This window comes from Natrix helvetica (genome assembly GCF_964273705.1).
Source record: "Natrix helvetica genome assembly, chromosome: 8".
NCBI classification, from domain to species: domain Eukaryota; kingdom Metazoa; phylum Chordata; class Lepidosauria; order Squamata; family Natricidae; genus Natrix; species Natrix helvetica.
The window spans coordinates 17,140,258-17,159,154 of record NC_138559.1 but is presented as its reverse complement, the minus strand read 5'-3'; the positions used below and the strand labels follow the sequence as shown (position 1 = coordinate 17,159,154).

Below are 18,897 nucleotides of genomic sequence, written 5' to 3'. Positions count from 1 at the left end.
TAAGCAATAAATCTTCTACACTAAAATTTAATATATGGCCCTGATCCTTTGTGCCTAACAATTATGTTGGGAATAGTAGTTCAACAATTCCTGAAAGATTCATATCTCCCTTATCTCCCTCTTTACCCTTTCTTTTCATGGACAATGAAAAGTTTGAGTCCCCAAACAGGGGGATTTTACCGCAGTAAAAGTTTTGTTAGATCCAAAGTACCTTTATCCTGGAAATACTAAAAATGCTATGTTTAAAATTTGATAATTCAATTATCCAAGGTTTTTTTAGAGGGACCAAATTTGCTGATTAGTATCAAGATTTTTATTCATGTGCTATGGAAATTGTTATAGAAAGGACTTGGATTAACAGTCAAAATAATGCAGAAACTTGGGTTACCAGATGGGCAGATTCTATATAACTAATTTGATATTTTGTTTTCCATATTTTATTGGTACCCAAAGAGTTAGTTCTTGTCTCTAATATTTGTGAAATTTAATTCTAAGCCAACCTTGATATTGTGGTCTTTGGGATCTGCTAAGGGCCCACCTTGGGCAAACAATCAGCATTTGCTTGAAGAGCAAGATGTCACTGAGAAAAAGAACCTACTTAAATGCTTATTATATACTGGGAATTTTGTAAATCCTCTTACTGGTTTTGAATGCGGGTCTCTGGATGCATAAGAGGCTGAACAATCTTACAACGTAGAGTTCAGTATTTTCCCTTCTCTGAGTGATGATGTATCCCTCCCTGTTCCTTGCTCTTCCTCCCCTTGCCCAATTCTACAGCAGACAACCAGACACATTTGTTATCTTCTGTCAGATGTTAGGAGATATAACTCATGTGTTTGTATGTGCACACTTTTAGTCCCCTGTGAAGAAGTTGAATTAAGAAATCATTCTGTTAACTTAAGATCCAGTTCCATCAACTAATATTTCTTTAACGCTTCCCTGCTAGCTCTTAGAAAACCTCCTGCCATGTTGACAACCAGTAAGTCATAAATCACCAAAGCATTAGTTTCCATCTTGTTTTTCTCTCCTAATGTTCAGAAGAAAAGGCTTATTAATGAAGGCATTTTAATAATGCCTTACCATGATTACATGTGTTTGAAAATGCACTCAGCCCCAGATTATTTACAAGTCTTTGTCATCTACCGACAGAGAATGATGTTACCTAGTTTGGATAACAAAATGCCTGCAAGAAAACAATCAAGTTCAGAGAGGACCAGTAACCCCTCTTGGTCATGTCTGTGCTAAACCTTCCTTCCTCCCTCCCTCCACAGAGTTCATTGGAAGCCTAACATTTCAACTATATAAAACAAATACATGATTTCCTCTACATTTTTAGTTGGGATTGTCTGCTGTATCAGCTGGTTTATTTTCTGTAGAAATAATCCTATAAAACATAAAGCCTTCAAATCAAATGTAGGCAAATTAGTAGAATAGGGTTGTTGGTGTCGGAAGCAAATTCAACTCCAGAACTGGAAAAAAGATAGTTAACTGATTTTTTCCCCTAGACAAATGTGTCTTCCGACCTCGACTTCTAGAGTTCAGAATGAGCATTAAAAATGCATGAGTCTTATGCATCTTGAATAATTCTTCCTGTCAAATCCCCTTTACTGAGTTCTTTCCTTTTAAAGTTGGAGAGCATAGTTGAAGGTCTGAGCAGACTTTACAAAAGCCATGCTTCAAAAGGGAGGTCTGAAAACATTTCACAAGAATGTATTGACAAGCTTCCCAGGATGGGGTTGGATGTCAGGGTCAGGCCGAAAGTGTGATGTTATTTTATCGGGGGAATAAGTTGTTTAGTAAGCAAGGAACATTTTTAATCTTTCATAAGTGCCCAGAGGACTGGGGATGAACATTAAGTAGATCTTTGGATGGTAAAGGTGAAGTCATGGATCTATTGGAAATCCTCATTTCAAACAAAATATATGATACACACACACTCATATACATACATACATACATACATACATACATACATACATACATACATACATACATGCCTTTTGAAAAAGCATCTTTGGGAGACTAAAGTTTGTTTCATAAGACTTTTCCGGGACTTTGATGAATTACATTCCAAGACTAGATCATAAAACTTAAAAAACAACCGCATACAACCTCAGATATCAGCAAATTCTAATAAATTGGTGAAGATGTTGAGTTTGGATATAGTAAAGCTTTATAGACTGGACTATAAATGTAGCATTTGTATAAGCTATTTCAGAGTGCTTATCATTTTGGAACCGTTCTTAAATATCATTGGTTTGAATGGCCAGACAATTTCTCTATTAAGAGTTGGATAACTTGGGCACGCTGATTCCTTATGAAATCAAGCACTGCAAAAAAGGCATGTTCTCAGCTTTCAATTTCATCAAAGGCCCAGGGGCATCTTCAATAAGAAAGGGAGTCTCTCTTGTTATCTTGCTATAAGTGCATCCCTGATTACAGAGGGAAAGGCATTGGGCCACAATATAGAGAAGCCCCAGCAATATTGAATTGGATAACTTATATCGATACAATATTGTGTGGGTTGCAATTTCCTTGATTTGTTATAAAGTTGATATAGCTTTGGGCAACTGCAAAGTTATTTCGAAGTCCCGTTTTTTTTTTTTAGCCTTTGTTTGATGTCCTCCTTTGTTTTATCAAATCTCAGGGTTGAAAGGATATCAGGAGACATATATAAACCTATCCTGGCCCTTGGTGGACACTACATGCCTTGATGGTTACTGGTTCAACAGCTTTGGAGGGTTTTAAGACATTGCTTTAAAACCCAGGCCCGAAACAATATCAAGATAAGTGTGGCTATTACAGCCAGTAGTTGTCTCTATAATATAACTATCAACTTTCCCAACAATCATTCATCTCTTTCTAGTCACTAGGATCTCAAAGTATGTTTGGAGATAAATTCCACCAGAGTCGGTGGAACTATTCGTCAAATAAAAGTGCATTTTGATTTTAAACAATATTGATTGCAATCATTCAGTGTGCAGCAGAGGAATAAGTTATATCTTTGGATCATATCATCAGTAAGCAATTTATGGGTGAGTGAAGGTACCCAGCTAAATATAAATGCCTATGTTTGTGTATGTCTCTTTCTCTGTGTGTCTTTGAACTTCAGAATTCCGATAGGTGATGCTTTAAAAAGGATGGTTTGAAGAACCATCTCTGCCGATCCTGGAGTGACTGCAAGATGCAGAAGATCTAATTGTTCTGGTCCTTTGAAATCTGATGCCACTTGAATTGTTATTTTGGGGCAATTTCTTACAGGCCTCTCGTCTAGTAATAAAAAAAAGAGACCAAAAGAGACCACCCTTAATGGATGTACTGAATATTTATTTTAGAATAAGTAAGAGAATTCACCACTGCACAAAAATGTTGGTTACTAGCCAATGTAATGGAAGACATGCTTATTTTTATAGTTTCCTATATGGAACACAGGAGCCTGAAATAAAAAGAAATGCCATAAAATGCCTCTCAAAACTCTGTAGATATTTATGGTAATATACCCAGCTTGTGCAGAAATAATACGTTTATTGGGAACTTTGGTAACTTCCAAGACACTTGGAGCTTAAAACAAAGACGAACTCAGCCAAATGTCACTACCTCTTATGTATTGCTTTCCATTAAAAGTAGATTATTCTGAATTAGTTAGGGAGTTCAGATGTGACAGAAATGTCACTTTAATGCCTGGGTTTTCACTGAGCAGCCTGGAAAACAGTATAAGTTGGTTAGCTGAGTTTTTTTAATTGCGTCTACAGCATGGAACGTGCCATTGTGACCAGAGGTGGTATATATCAAGGGAAGTTCTAATTGCATTTTAACAATAAGAATGTATATACCTTTGCTTTTACTGCCTTTTAAAAACACCATTGGCTATGCATGGTTGCAGATGATTTTCTTCTATTGTAGCCACCACTTGTTAATTTACCTTGGTCTGCATTTTCCAGATGGGGTAATTTTGTTAATCTTGTTGTGGTGAAGGCATTATTTACCTACATCTAGTGGCCCTTGATAGAGTATTAGATTTGTTTTGGCATACAACCAGAATCTTTTATAGAGAGGCTGTATGTGCCTGAAAGTTGTGATTGGATCACAATGCAGTGAAGAATATTTTCCACCTTTCTGTTCGGTTTTGGGGTTTCCAAAGACTCCCTTTCTGTTTGGCTTTCCAAAGAAATAGAGTTGATCTGTGTTGGAACATGGTAGTGATCTAATCCACATGGAACCTCTCTGTGATTGGACTCTGATTCATTAGATGAATCATTATAAGGAACGATAATTCAGTGCAAGAACATCCCCTTTGAATAAAAATAAAAACTGAATAAGGAATTAGCAATGCTCAGCCAAAATATCTAGGAGCGTAGAAGTTATGCAGGGCCAGATCTGGTTAGTACTTGGATGAGACGAACACCAGGGATGTTAACCAGACTAGAAGAACATCAAGAAAATCTTCATAGTTGTGTCCATGAAATCATCAGAAATTGAGCTCAACTCTGATGGAACTCCCTTGAAAAAGAAATCTAGATAGAGATGGTAAAAAGCTACCAGGCCGCCCAAAGAATGATGCTGTAGGAGCTGATCCTTCAGTAGGATCTTTCTTACCATTTGTTGGGGCAAGTAAGGGAAAGCTTGAGTCAGTCTTCCCTATTGGGGTGACACTGCAAGAGCTCCACTATTGAAAAACCCAGATGGAAGGGATTTTTGCAATGATATATTCTCTTGGGATATTACTGAAATCATAGAATTTAGCATGTGGTTTAACAGGTGATAATTAAAAGCAAGGACGTTCACTTAATTCCTTTACCTACCTTGTCAAGAAAGAGGTAAGACAATTATATACTCCAACCACCTAGATTTCATGAACTTTCTCTACTAGTTTGATAGAATTTCCAAAGTCAGTTATCTTCCAAGTATTGCCTTTTGTCTTACTCCTGGTGACATAATAGCATCACCCGTGGAAAGTCTGAAGTTCTCTCCTTCTCCTTCTCTCCAGCATTATCTGCTGTGAAGCCAGCTTTCCGGCTTTGAGTTTCCAAAGCGTTCAGTAGAACAACATTTTTTGAAAGGGTTACTGAAGCCCTGATGGAGACCTCATTCTCTATTCCAGAAACACTCCTCTCCCCCCTGTGTTGCCTCTGGGCTGGATTTTGTGGGTGTTACTACAGCTGTGCATGCTGGTAATGATCCTTACACAACATATTTCTGGTCTGCTATGTTCCCTGGAGGATCTTGTGAGCTTCAGTTGAACTGGGTCTGTTTTATGAGTGATTTAATGTGGTGTAAGCAATCTGCGTACATTGTGTATGAGTGTCTGAGAATGAGACAGAACGCACTGCTGCTGTTGATATCACATTATTTTATTAGAGTTTCAAAGCTGATATTAAGTGGACATGATTTCTTTCTATGGACCATTAATTTTGTTTTATTGCTGGCCTGATGGCCGTTACCCTCCCCTTCTTGCCAATACACTCCTTCATTAGGCTTGTACAATTAACAAAATATGAACTGTTTAAGGCATTGCTTTGAACAATGGGTCAGTGCAGAAGAGGGATGGGAGGGAGGGTGTAGAGGAACAATTTGTGGTAATGGGAGGCTGAGGAGTGGAAGGAGGCAAAAGAAGAAGAAGATTTGTAAGCTCTGGAAGATTATGAGCTCTTTCACACGAGATATTTTGTGGTAAAGGACAGATACATATGAAGTTTCCCATTGGGTAACCGTGCACAAACTGGGAAAAAAATGCCCAAGATGGATGTAATAAATTAATCATGAATGGCTAGCTTGTTAACCAGAAGCTTCTAATATTTTTGCAAAAAAGGAGTTATACTCTAAACCTGCACTTTCTTGTTTTCTTTATTTCTTTATATAATTCTCTAAATCACATAAAGTAATTTAATCTAGCAAGGCTTTAAAATTCTAGATTTTGGGGGTAGGTATGTTTTCTATCATTCAGTGCTTCTGTACATACAGTAGCTTCGCTTAAATATAATATGTATAGTGGTTCACATTTATTCTTTGATAAAACTTGCCCTTTAATATACATTTCCCTGATTATCATCAATTTCCAGGATGCACTTTTGTAAATTGATATTTTTCCGATGTAAGCACTGTTTACATCACCATATAACACTTAGACTTATATACCACTTCGCGGTGCTTTAGAGTCCTCTCTAAGTGGTTTACAATGTTAGCATCTTGCCCCCAACAATCTGGGTCCTCATTTTACTGACCTCGGAAGAATGGAAGGCTGAGTCAATCATGAGTCGGTCAGGATTGAACTCCTGGCTGTGGGCAGAATCAACCTGCAATTCTGCATTCTAACCACTGCACCACCATGTTCTACATTTTTCAATGTGTAACTTTTATAGATGTATTTATTCTTGAGCGTGTTGCTCATACACATTTTTGTGAAGGTTTTGATCTGAGAAAGATGGATGATAACCAATGTATTAGTTACACCTCTCAATGCTGAAACAGAGACTATTTGAACTCTTGCATATATCCATTCCTAAAGAAATTTATCAGAGATTTATTTTATATGTCTTATGAGCACTATTGCTGACAGAAAGTTTGAACTGAGCTTTGGCTGGCTTGAATCTTAGTGTTCCACTCACTGTATCATATTTGAGGATTTTAATTTAATGGTGGGAATCTTCAGATCTAATGACGTAAAACAGTATAAAACTTTTACAGACTAAAGTCAGTCATAAAACAAAATTCCACTGCAGCAAAAGGCAGCTGTAAAAACTGTGTTTCCTTTCAAAGCAATGGTGACAAGAAATTAAATAAAAGAACCCAGTTAATGAAGAAATGCAGTTTAAATACATCAGAAGTTAAACTTTCCATCTTGCTTTAACCTTCGATGATGGGTTAGTTGTAAACATATTTTCATCAATTAGCAGGTATTTTTGAAGTGAAAGATTGAGGCATTTGTTTTTCTAAAGATTTATTACTACTGGTACCATTTTAAAGGAGATATTCAATATTAGGCAGAATCCTGATCTTTTGGCTAAATCTCCTTGCTACTTCAACACTCAGTCCCATATCCTTTAGACTTCCAAAGAGTGCTCAGCCCTTCATTAATTAGTTTCTGATTTAGTTATCTGATTACCTTTTCACAATTCTGATTACGTCTTGACTTTCTAACTTTGCATTTGTCCTTTTCCTTTTCCAACACTGTCAATGTTGTTCCATTTTTGCTGAGATTGTGGCTCTTTCTAATGCAATATTCTTTGCTGTATTCACAGATGGTTACTGGAGTTGGATCCTGAGACGTCTGTCTTTCAAGCTGGTAAGTGAAAATTATTTCTAAATTATCCTGACCTTGGATGTTAAAAATCATATCAGAAGTGTGATGTTTTTGCCATGCCACAAGGTGTCTTATAAGCGAAGTAACCCTTACTGTTTTAAAGCTTAATAAAATTAATATGTTCAGATTGGATGAAAAAAAGCTCATAGGGAATCTGTTTCTTTAGTTAGGACTTTCTGGGTCGCAAACTACAGTGTGCAAAATCTCTTTGTGCTCTGCAATCCTGTGGAACTCTAAAAAAATTGAACTACATACTAAAAATAAAGTTGACAAAGCTAATAGCCAGCATTTACTTGGATTTCTTCACCATCTTTATAGAAAAGGCCAAATGAATTCTTCCTTTTCAAAGCAGTATCTGGTCTGACTTGACACTTTCAGAACTCCTGTTTAAGGAAGTTGACTTCTGATTTGTAACTCAGTCAATCAAAGTAGAAGCATAGAATCATAGGGCTGGAAGAGACCTTGGTGGTCTTCTAGTTCCAACCCCCTGCCAAAAGCAGAAGTCCTTATATCAGGGGTGTCCAAACTTGGCAACTTTAAGACTTGTAGACTTCAACTCCTAGAATTCCCCAGCCAGCTCTGCTGGCTGGGGAATTCTGAGAGTTGAAGTCCACAAGTCTTAAAGTTGCCAAGTTTGGACACCCCTGCCTTATATCATTGGGCAATCATGCCACGTTCCGCCTTTGGCACCCTGGACATCGTTTCCTTTGAGGGTAGGCAGAGTGGATGTTGCGATCACATCTAAGTCCAACTCTTGGGGAGACTTCTCAGCTGGGGATGAAGTCAATCACAGATAATTAAAATCCAAAGCACAAGGCTGGAAGCAGAGTCTCATGAAATGACCAACTTTTCTATTATTTATGAATAGTATCAATATTTATTATGGTCACAGACCAGCAAAAGGTTTGTAACTCAGAGAGCCACGTTTGTTGCCTGTTGGCAAATGTGACACTTGTATGAGCTTGGCAGAGTCTGCCAAAGTGTCAAGCTGCCGTCATCCTAGGAAGGATCCCCACTAATGACTCAGCCATTGGTATGCACTAACAGTAATAGGTACATATGTTAATGGCCTCAGTCATGGCGGGGATAACATTAGCAGAAGCTATACGTCACTATGAAGAAATGCTCCTAGATTACTTCCGATATGCCTGTTCAACTTCTCTTCCTTTCTGCTTCCAGGCACTAAAACTGTCTACATGGAGAACATGGTAATAGCTACATCCTAGTTTAAATCTACATCAAAACTTTGTGTGTTTGGGGGCAAAAACCAAAATATCATCTGGTGGACTGAATTGAAGGGAAGGTTGTTGCGGTCAAGTAAATTGATGTGCGTCAATAACTAATCATACATGATTTGGGGATGGGGAGGAAGAACATCTCAAAAAGGCCTGCCACAAATTTTAAAGACAGGGGACTGAGGATAAACAACGTAAGTGCTGTGAATTGGCCAGGAATAGAGTAAAGAAGCTCCGGTTCTCTACAAATCTCCAGAAATACAAATTGGAATATTCTGGGCAAAGAACTCACTAGCTCAGAACTGACTTTAACTTTGAAGCCTGTTTGATGAAGAAATGCTACCAAATATTTCCTGTTAGTATTTCTTGGGATTAATGTTTTGTATGCGCACTTCCAATCTGATTTTCTGCGTGGTCTTTCTGTTTTGCTCCCCTGGATTCCTAATTTTTGGTTCCCTGTGAACCAGACTTCATCTTGGTTAAACAGTTGAATCTTTTCCTCCCCTGATCATCTCTAAATGGTTTACAAAGTCAGCACGTTTCCCCCAACAATCTGAATTCTCATTTGACTGACCTTGAAAGGATGGAAGGCCAAATCAACCTTGATTGAACTCCTGGCTCCGGGCAGTCTGCAATACTGCCCTTTAACCAGCAGGGCTCTTGAATATTGTATTAAAGTTTAAGTTGAACTGAATGTTCCTTTTTCAGCACTCTTTGATCCTCTGAAAGAAAGAGAAGTCTTCAAATGTATGACAAAGACATGTAAGAAATGTGGGGAGGTTTGGGACAATCTATGGCAAGCTGGTAGCCTTTTTTCCCCTCCCCTAACAGTCAGTTTTGGATTGATGCATCATCTTGTCATAGAACAGTATTTCTCAGTCTAGACAAATTTAAGATGTGTGGCAGGGGTTGGTTCCAGCAGGCACTACTGCCAGTTCACTCATGGATGAGCTGTGCATGCACGCTTGATGCACAGTGCAATAAAAATTGTTCTCCCTATTCCGGGGCATGGCAGGCCTGGGTTGCTGCCGGTTCCAGCAACTTGGGCTGTCAAACCACTACCGGTTCAGCTGAACCAGTCCGAATCCACCACTGATGTGTGGACTTCAACTCCCGGGATTCCCCAGCCAGCATGTTAGCTCAACTCTGGGAATTCTGGGAGTTGAAGTCCACACATCTTAAAGTTTCCAAGGTTGAGAAACACTGCCATGGAATGATCCTATGACAGGGGTGTCGAACTCGATTTCATTGAGGGCCACATCAGGGTTGTGTTTGACCTTGGGTGTGTGTGAGTGTGGCCAGGGTGGGCGTGGCCAGCTCGACGTCACTCTTGTCAGGGGCGCCTGTGGTGGCCCAAGTGATCTGCCAGTGAAAACGGGCTCCTGAGCTCCATTTTCGGCTGTGACGGCATCCTGCAACCCTCTGCCAGTGAAAACAGAGCTCGGGAGGGCCACACACAGCCCTCCAGAGCCACATCTGGTCCTTGAACTTGACACCCCTGTTCTATGACATCGTAAAGGCATTAATAAAAGAGTGGTACATTGCAGAGAAGAAGGCAATACAAGACTCCTAGATTCCTATGGAACCCAGCACAGTAGCATTGATACCTGCATGCAGAAATGCCAGGTTTAGTCCCAGCATCTACAGGTGGGGCTGGAAACACCTTGAACTCTGGAGAACCACCTCTAGTGGTTAAAGCTAATATTAGCTTCAACGTAACTTAAATCTAAATCAGTATACATATAACCAGCCCTTGATTTACAATCACAATTGGGATGACTTTAACATTGCTAAGTAAGGCAGTTGTTATGTAAGTCATGCCCAAGATTCCAACCTTTTTTTGTCACAGAAATTTAAAAAATCATTGCAGTTGTTAAATGTCTTATGTGGTCGTTAAGCAAATTCAGCTTCCCCGTTGACTTGTCTTGTCAGAAGCCAGATGTGAAGGTCACAAATGGTGACTCACATGACTCCGGGACAGTGCAACGGTCATAAATACAGGCGCGATTGCCAAGTGCTCAAATTGATCACGTGACCATGGAGATATTGCAATGGATATTGCAATAGAGCCATGGTGGCGCAGGAGTTAGAACCCAGTATGGCAGTATTAATTCGGCTGGCTGACATTTGCCAGCAGTTTGGCAGTTCAAATCTCACCAGGCTCAAGGTTGACTCAGCCTTCCATCCTTCCGAGGTGGGTAAAATGAGGGCCCAGATTGTTAAGGGCAAGAGGCCTACTCTGTAAACTGCTTAGAGAGGGCTGTAAAGGACTATGAAGTGGTATGCAAGTATAAGTGCTATTGCTATAAGCGTGAAGTTTTGATTGTAAATTACTTTTTTTCAATGCCGTTGTAATTTTGGTGACTAAAAGAAGGGCTGAGAAAAGAAGTTGAGGATTTCCCATTAAGCCGTTTTCTTTGTTCTTATATTCCTGTTTTATTCTTACACACCAAATCCAGCCAGATTTCTGTTCAAATTATGACTGCAGAGTAATATTCATTTGTTGCTCATCTGTTAGTCATAGCTAAAATTGTACAAAGCGAAGGAGACTGGCAAAGGATTCTGTCCTCCCACACAGAAGGAATGGTAATCAAAATGTTTAGATCTTATGGAAACAGTGAAACAATCTCAGGAATGCTATTAAAACAACGACAGCATTTTAGCAGATAAGTGAGCTATCAATTACTGATTTATTTATTTTTTTGCAGACATGGAAGATCTGTTCACAGTATACTTTTGTTCTCGGGGTTTGTACAATATTTTAGATTCAGTTATTTCACTTCTATGAATGTCTGTCACATCATAGACAGAGGCTGATTGATCCTGGCATCCGAAAAGTGACTGTATTGCAATTCAAAAATTCATGGTTTTTTTTTTAAAGCCAGGATTAGACTTTCAGGAAATGTTAAGTAGCAAAGGCAAGCCTCCAAAAGGTTCTTCGATTTCTCTGAAAGCTTCAAAAATGTAAGCGTTTGGGTAGAGAGAGAGAGCTATATGCACTCACTGGCATTCTGCCTTCTAAGAATTGTTCACGTCGAATGGCTCTAACCCAGTTAGAGTACTATCACAAATTGTCTATGGAGATTTTCAAATCATCCAGGGGACAGTTGTCCCAAAAGTCGTTTTCCAAAAGGCAACTGGACTTTCTTGATTTTATTCCTGGAAAATAATTTGCTTCTCATCTATGAAGCTTTTTCAGTTAGAAACGTCTTGGTTGAGAAGTGAAACATTTTCAAGAAAAAACACACACACACACACACACACACACAAAAAGCCCAGTTGCCTTTTGGAAAAACACTTTTGGGAGTACTATCACAAAGGGACTTCAAGGAACAAGTGGGGGATTCCTGCAGGAAATCTTTCTGATGAGAAACCTTGAAAGACACACACTGGTAGCACTGGTTGATCTTGCGTGTGGACAGGTCTGCAGAATGGCTGGGTTATACCTACACTTGTAGCTTTATTGGAAGTAGGTCTTCTCCACTGAAGAGTTTTGCAGAAGCATGGCCATTGCAAGAAGCACCACAGGGGCTGCTGTTTGATGACCTTGTAAATTTTAAAAAGTCAATGCAACCTCATCTATGGATGTTTTTTTTTTTTTTTTTACAAAAAAAGATGGATAGACCCATCAGCAATAAAAACTCCACCTTAGCTACTGGAGATCTTTGCAGCAGACCTCTTTCAATCCTTACTGTGGGGAATATTCTTTGCTTTCCTTCTGTGTCCCTCGGATGCTATGCTTGGCTTTTGATTGGCTCGGTTTCTTTTCCTTTCTCTCTTCAGAAGCGTTGCTAGCCATTCTCTGTTTGCATGAGCCTTTCCTGTTTTGGAACCTTTGTTATTGATCTGGGAAGCTCAACACGCATTATGCCGAAAGCTGGATAACCAGATCCGCATTCCGTCCATTTGGGGGAAGGGAAAAAAAAAGATGTTTCACCAGCTGTTTTAGCAAAAAAGAAAAAAACGCCTCTTGCTTTCTTTATGAAACTAATCCCTTTGATCATCCCCTTGGAACATCGATGTCAAAGGTCAGGACAGATATAAAGACTCTGAGATGGACCAAATGTTAGCAGTGGGACCAGCACAGCAAAGAGGAACCTTTCCAATGCTGCATTTGGTAATGTGCAATTAAAGCATTTTCTTGGAATTCCTTTTGGCTGTGCATTTCAACGCATCACGAGATCCCTTGGCTGGGTTTCCACATTCAAATCTCATGATAGAATGGAATCAACCCACTCTCTGCTATGGGCTTTGCTTTGTTTTAAAGCTAAACCACCATCTGTTATGCATGCAAGAGATTGAGAGGGCATGAAGTCGAAATGTGGCTTGGTTAGGGTTGGATTAATGTGTTCCGTGGGCCACATTTTAGCCCTTGGAAGAGGAGAGCCATGTTAGTCCATCTTTGGGAAAAAAATCAGGAATCCGGAAGCACCTTTTCCCACTAACAAAGGGATTAAAAATTCATGAGCTGCAGCTCACTTCATCAGATGCCTATGAGTCTAAAACACGTTGTGTGGCCTATCATTGTCCTGTGTTCAGTAAATAGTAAACCCCACCATAGTTCACTATGAATTTAGCTCCAAGGACTGAAGATGAGAATAGTTGTGAAGTGCAAAGGCAATTCCACATAATTTTTGGGTGCAAAAAGATGTCCATGTTACACTGAAAATCCCAGAGCAGATCTCTGCGGGAAGCCAGGACTTCAACCTGAGGTCAGGTTGGAATTTATTTTGGAACACTTTTGTAATAATAATAAAAAAGGAAGGGGCACCAAGTGGCTTTAAAAAGGTCAGTGCAAATGTGCTATAAGCCTGCCTCCCACCCACTCTCCCCCCAGTTGGTACAACTGACAGCACGCTGGTAGATTGCATCAATCCCTTTGCATGGTTCCTGCTTTGCTAGGTGAGCACAAAAGCTTTGGGGAAAAGCTCAGATGGTTGTGCTGCAGAATGAAATGAAGAAGCATTTTGCCTTGTAGAAAGAAGAAGATGCTTCCTTGTACCTTCCTTCCTCCCATCCTTTTTCCTTCCCTTCCCTTCCCTGCATCTTCTCTCCTCCCTCCCTTTCATCCTTTCTTCCTTTCTTCTTTTGCCTGCCTCTTCCTCCCTTCCTCCCATCCTTTCTTCTTTCTTTTCCCTACCTCTTTCTTCCTCCCTCCCATCCTTTCTTCTTTCTCTTCCCTGCCTCTTTCCTTCCTCCCTTCCTCCCTTCCTTCTACCCCCCCGCCCCAATCCCTGCACTGAAATGTAAAGCCACTAAGACAAAGACAGTTTGCCAGCTCAAAATCCTTGTGGTGATAGAACCAGGGAGCAGCAGGAGAGCCGCAGTTACTGCAAAACAATGGTTTCTACTGGGGGTGGGTGGGTAATTTTGTCACACGATTTATCTTAAGCCTCCTGGAGGGATTTTCCCTTTTGATCTCGGAAGCGGGGGCACATCTCTGTGAAAATAAGCCTTTGATGCTAGGTATCCCCAATATGATCAGGATTTTTTTCCCCCTGACATTCAAGGTTGAAGTGTCTGGTTTTCTCCTTGCACAACAGGGGAGATGGGGCAGCAGGATGGAAAACCTTGGATGCTGGCTGTTGGGAGCCACCTTAGAAATGCCAGACTAGCTCTCACGAGTTAATCAAGGTTAGCTGCTGGCTGGGGGAGAACACAAGAAAGAGAGTCTAGACCAGATTTATCTGACCTAGGGGTTTTGGGTGCATTGGGATAAGACAACTCCACAAATAAGAGCAAAAGAGAAAGTGCTGAGAGATAGGACTGGAGCCCTGAGAGCTTATAACATACTTTCAATGTTCATCTTTTAAAATGGCATTTAGTAAATTTGCATGAGACCAATTGACCTGAAATCAGTAGTTCTTCCTAAATCCTCAGCTGCAATGTGCTAATGCTTTCAGGGCAACAGATCTCCACCATTTAAGCCGAGAGCCCTTGAAAAAGTCATATTTGAAACAAGTTGGGACTGATTAATAAAGTTTTCTTCATCAGCATTTGAGACTCTCTCCTGCCAGCAGAAGATAAAGCAGAGTTGGGTGGGGGGAAGGAGTTAAGTGTGTCATCCGCTTAGAGTCATTACGTTGTCGCAAACAATCCGAATCCATCCCCTCTTTAGTTGATTAGGTTCTTTTCTACAGGTTTGAGCAATAAATCTTGACCTGCTACTTAATCAGAAGTGGTATTCAGCCAGTTCTGACAGGTTCTGGAGAACCGGTAGCAGATATTTTGAGTAGTTCGGAGAACCGACAAATAGGCTGCCTCCCAACCTCCCAGCCGCTCTTCTTTCGTTGCCCTGAACAGGAGAACGGAACTGGAAAGCAGGTTAGAGGGGTGGGGAGGGAATGGGGATTTTGCAGTATCCTTCCCCTGGCATGCCCATAAAGTCACGCTCACAGAACCGGTAGTAAATTTTCTTGAATCCCACCACTGTACTTAATGTATGATTCTGATCCTTTGCACCTGACATTTTTTGCTTTGCGTTGTTGTGCCTGTCCTCTCAGAACATTCAATCATTGATCAGTATCATTCAATCATTGATTGACACATACTTAAACTTGGAGTTCCTATGCTTATAAGTGGGAATGACTTGTCATTAATTGAACTCCTGCATTCCTCCTTCCCTGTAATCAGATGTGTAAAAGACCTTGGGAGATGGGGCAAAGAATGCTACGTAGGGCAGCAGTCGCCAACCTTGGCTACTTTAAGACTTGTGGACTTCAAATTGTGGACTGAATTGAAGTCCACAAGTCTTACAGTTGCCAAGGTTGGAGACTCCTGGCCAAGGGAATGGCCAGATAAGAGACAGCATAGCCTGGAGCTGGATACTGGGTAGGGCAAGAGACTAAGAAGGGACTCTCCCTACTTTCTTGGGTTGCAAAGGAGACAGGGGAAGAACAGTATATTTGGATTTGCAGAAGCATGTTAAATAGCATTACAATAAAGTAGGATTAGCTTATCTAATTCTAAGAGCCTTGATTAGAATGTATTACAGGCTAACTCTGCTGACTGCCAGGAGTTTGATCCTGACCAGCTCAAGGTTCACTCAGTCTTCTATCCTTCTGACTTCAGTAAAATGAGGACCCAGATTGTTGGGGGCAATATACCGACTCTATAAACATCTTAGAAAAGGAGCTGTAAAGCACTGTGAAGTGGTATATAAGTCTAAATGCTATTGTTGCTGCTATCTGATCATGTTTCCTGTCTGGTTTGACATTTTCCCGTGGCCATTTTCAGATTTCAGTTCTCAGGAGCTTGAGATGTCATGCCTTTTTGTTTGCTTCTGCCCTAGTTAATAATCTGAGTTTTCTGAATCAATAGACCAGTCCAATAAAAGACAGGATACTGGGGGGGGGGGGATTATTTGACATTTAAAGCTTGCCTTCATTTAATATGTTGCCCCTTATAGGTTTCTCTTTTGCCACTGGGATTCTAATGCGATCTTCTGCCTCTCTGTTGACTTCTCAAATGCTCAAGAGACTCTATTTCAGAATAAGAAACCAATTCAATTTGGCCACCATTGTCCGCTAATGTGAAGTAGACTTAAACGTTAAAGCTGTCATCTGCTTAATTCAACAGCATTCAATGGATTCGTGTGAATTAATCGGAGAAGAGCGAACCCCAGTTTGGTCAAGGATTCGTTAATTGGTTAGTAGTGATCATTTTCCCCCTCAGCGGTTAAGTCCAGCAAATTAAGGCTCAATTCAGGAGGTCAGTGACAGCCTTTTAATGAATTGAATTAAACCTCGAATCTATCAAACAGTTTTGACCTGATGAAAATATCCTCAGCTGGGTATTTAATTTTTAAAAAATCTTAATACCGAGGCAGGAACTTCTGACGGCAGTTTGAGCAAAGACACTCACTCCATTTTACGCAGGAAGAAATATCTTGCTGAAATAAATTCAAAGTGTATGGTGCATACAGGTAGTAGTAATATACGTGCTTTCCTATGAAAACTGATACAGATTTGATTGATTTGAGTAATGGGCTGAAATAGTCTTGGCATATTCTCCTCCCCCTTCTGTCTTTTGAACAGAAGTTCCGCATAGCATTGGTAACTTTATTCTTTTTCCCCCTGTGATGACAGTTGGGTTAAGAAAGAATTATCCAGTTATCTAGAGAACGTTTATGCTGAGGATAAATTTGATGCTGGCTTGCCTCTTTCCTCATCCAACAGCTTCACCACTACAAGTAGTCCTTGACTTACGACTACAAATTTAGAACCAGAATTTCCATTGCTGAGCAAGACAGTTGTTAAATGATTTGCCCCCAATTTAAGGTCCTTTTTTTTGCCACAATTGTTAAGGGAATCCAGTTTCCCCCTCAACTTTGCTTGTCAGAAGCTGGCTGGGAAGATCACAAATGGCAATCCCATGACTCCAGGACACTGCAATCCTTGTCAATATATACCGGTTACCAAGCGTCCAAATTTCGATCACATGACATATGGAGATGCTGCATCGTAAGTGCAGTTGGGAGTCACTTTTTTTCAGGGCTGTTGAAACTTCAAACGGTAACTGAATGAATGGTTGCAAGTTGAGGACCAGCTGTACAAGGCATTGATTGTCCTTCGGTTTGATGAAGGAGAATTTCCTTTCTGAGAGGAACTGAATTTCAATGAAATTCTCCTGGGTGCTGTGTGATGTTTTTGGAGGTCTTTTCTTAAGGAGTGCCACTGATGACTATGGAGATTCTCAGCCATCCAGGCCATGGTTGTCCCAAAGGGGCTTTCTGGTTTTCCTTTGAAGACGTTTTGCTTCTCATCCAAGAAAGAAGAGCTGAAGAACCTTCTTGCATGCGTGTGTGTGTGAGAGGGAGAGGGGGGGAGGGAGGGAGGGAGGGAGGGAGGGAGGGAGGGAGGGAGGGAGAGAGAGAGAGAGAGAGAGAGAGAGAGAGAGAATGCTCTGCCTTTCATTGTTCTATCCTCTCTCCAACTGTTTATAATTTTTGATTCGAATTTAACTCTGGTAGGAAAAGCCAGGAAGGCTGTAAACCCCCTAAAACAGCAGCACTAGGGGTGGGTTACAGCTACCGCTACTACCAGTTCTCTCAAGGGTCTGCGTGCATTGTGAATGCGCACACACACTTCATTTGCGCTGTGTGTCCTTGCGCAGTGCAACAAAAATGGCTCTGCGCATGTGCAGAAGGTAAAAACAAGATGGTGGGGCCTATGGCGCCATGGAAAGAACCAGTTTGGGAGTGTGGCAGACCTGGGTTGCTTCCAGTTCTAGTGACCCAGGCTGCCAAGTTACTATTGGTTCAGCCGAACCAGTAGGAATCCACCTCTGAGTGGCACCCAACCTTTTGGGCACCAGTTCTATGGAGAGGGGGTTTCCTGAGGACCAGAGGGGTCATGGTTTTGCATGCTGGCTGCATCCCACAGAAGGGGCTTCATTTGTTTGCATGGCCCAGTTGTTGGCATGCCACAGCCCGGTGCCATTCCACAGGACTGGGGGTTGGGGACCCATGCCCTAAAAGATTGCTGTCCAATGAGAAATGCACAGCACATACCTCAAGCAGGTAGTTAAGTAAGCACAGGAACCTTGCGCACCGCCATGAAATTTCACTGAAGTTTCTTCCCCATTTTGAAAAAACCAAACCAAACCAAACCAGAAACAAATGCAGAAGAAACGCTTAGCAGGCAGCACCAACCTGAATGGTGCAACGTAGCCTCCCCCCCCAAAAAAAGACAGTGCTGCCCGTAATGGGCCAATGTTTCATCTCTGAGAAATGCCTCGAGGGAGCGCGGTCTCCTTCAGAAATTTCGAAGCGATGGGAAACCCGTTTCAAACTTTAGATGACCACAGCCAATATCCACCAGCTGCACAGACCAATTTTGTTTTTCAGTCAGAGCCTTGAACGTAGCCAATTATTTTTATTACCCAATTGGATAGCTTTCGAACGGGCGCACTCTGTACAGAACTGAATGTCTGAAAATAGTCTTTGAATAACCCTGGATTCCTTCCCAGAGGATTGCTTTACACCCTTGGCCTATAATTGTTTCCCAGCTAGCTCTGTTGGCAGGGCCACCTCTACCAAGGAAAGCTACCAGGACTGTAGGATGACCTCTGGCACAGCAATGAGGAAGACTTAAGCGGACCATCAAAGTGCAGTTGGTTTACAGCTTCTTCATCAACACACAAAAGATCCCAACTGGCCATTAAAGACCAAGGATGGCAGAGTGGAGGCCTGGCCAAATTGCTCTCCTTTCTCCCTGTATGACTGGAAATAGTTCTTGGACACCAGATTCTCCCCCCCCCCCCTCTTCTGCTTTCACTATGAAATGATATTCCCAGATGCCATCAAACAGAAGCCCATCTGTTTTGTCTGGATCCGCTCACATGTGGAGCTGCACGCTAGCC

At 41.1% G+C, this 18,897-nt stretch overlaps 1 protein-coding gene across 6 annotated transcripts in view; it reads left to right on the top strand.

Moving 5' to 3' along the window:
* The window catches only part of PKNOX2 (PBX/knotted 1 homeobox 2), a 275,402-nt gene that overhangs the window by 44,737 nt on the left and 211,768 nt on the right, over window positions 1–18,897 (top strand). For 5 of the 6 annotated variants that reach the window (XM_081961087.1, XM_081961083.1, XM_081961086.1 and 2 more), the window contains exon 3: window positions 7,239–7,282. The gene's annotated coding sequence lies outside the window, so the exon portion shown is untranslated. Of the gene's footprint in view, window positions 1–7,238; window positions 7,283–8,487; window positions 8,509–18,897 lie in introns of those variants that run through there. The other variant, XM_081961089.1, reaches the window with a different exon arrangement.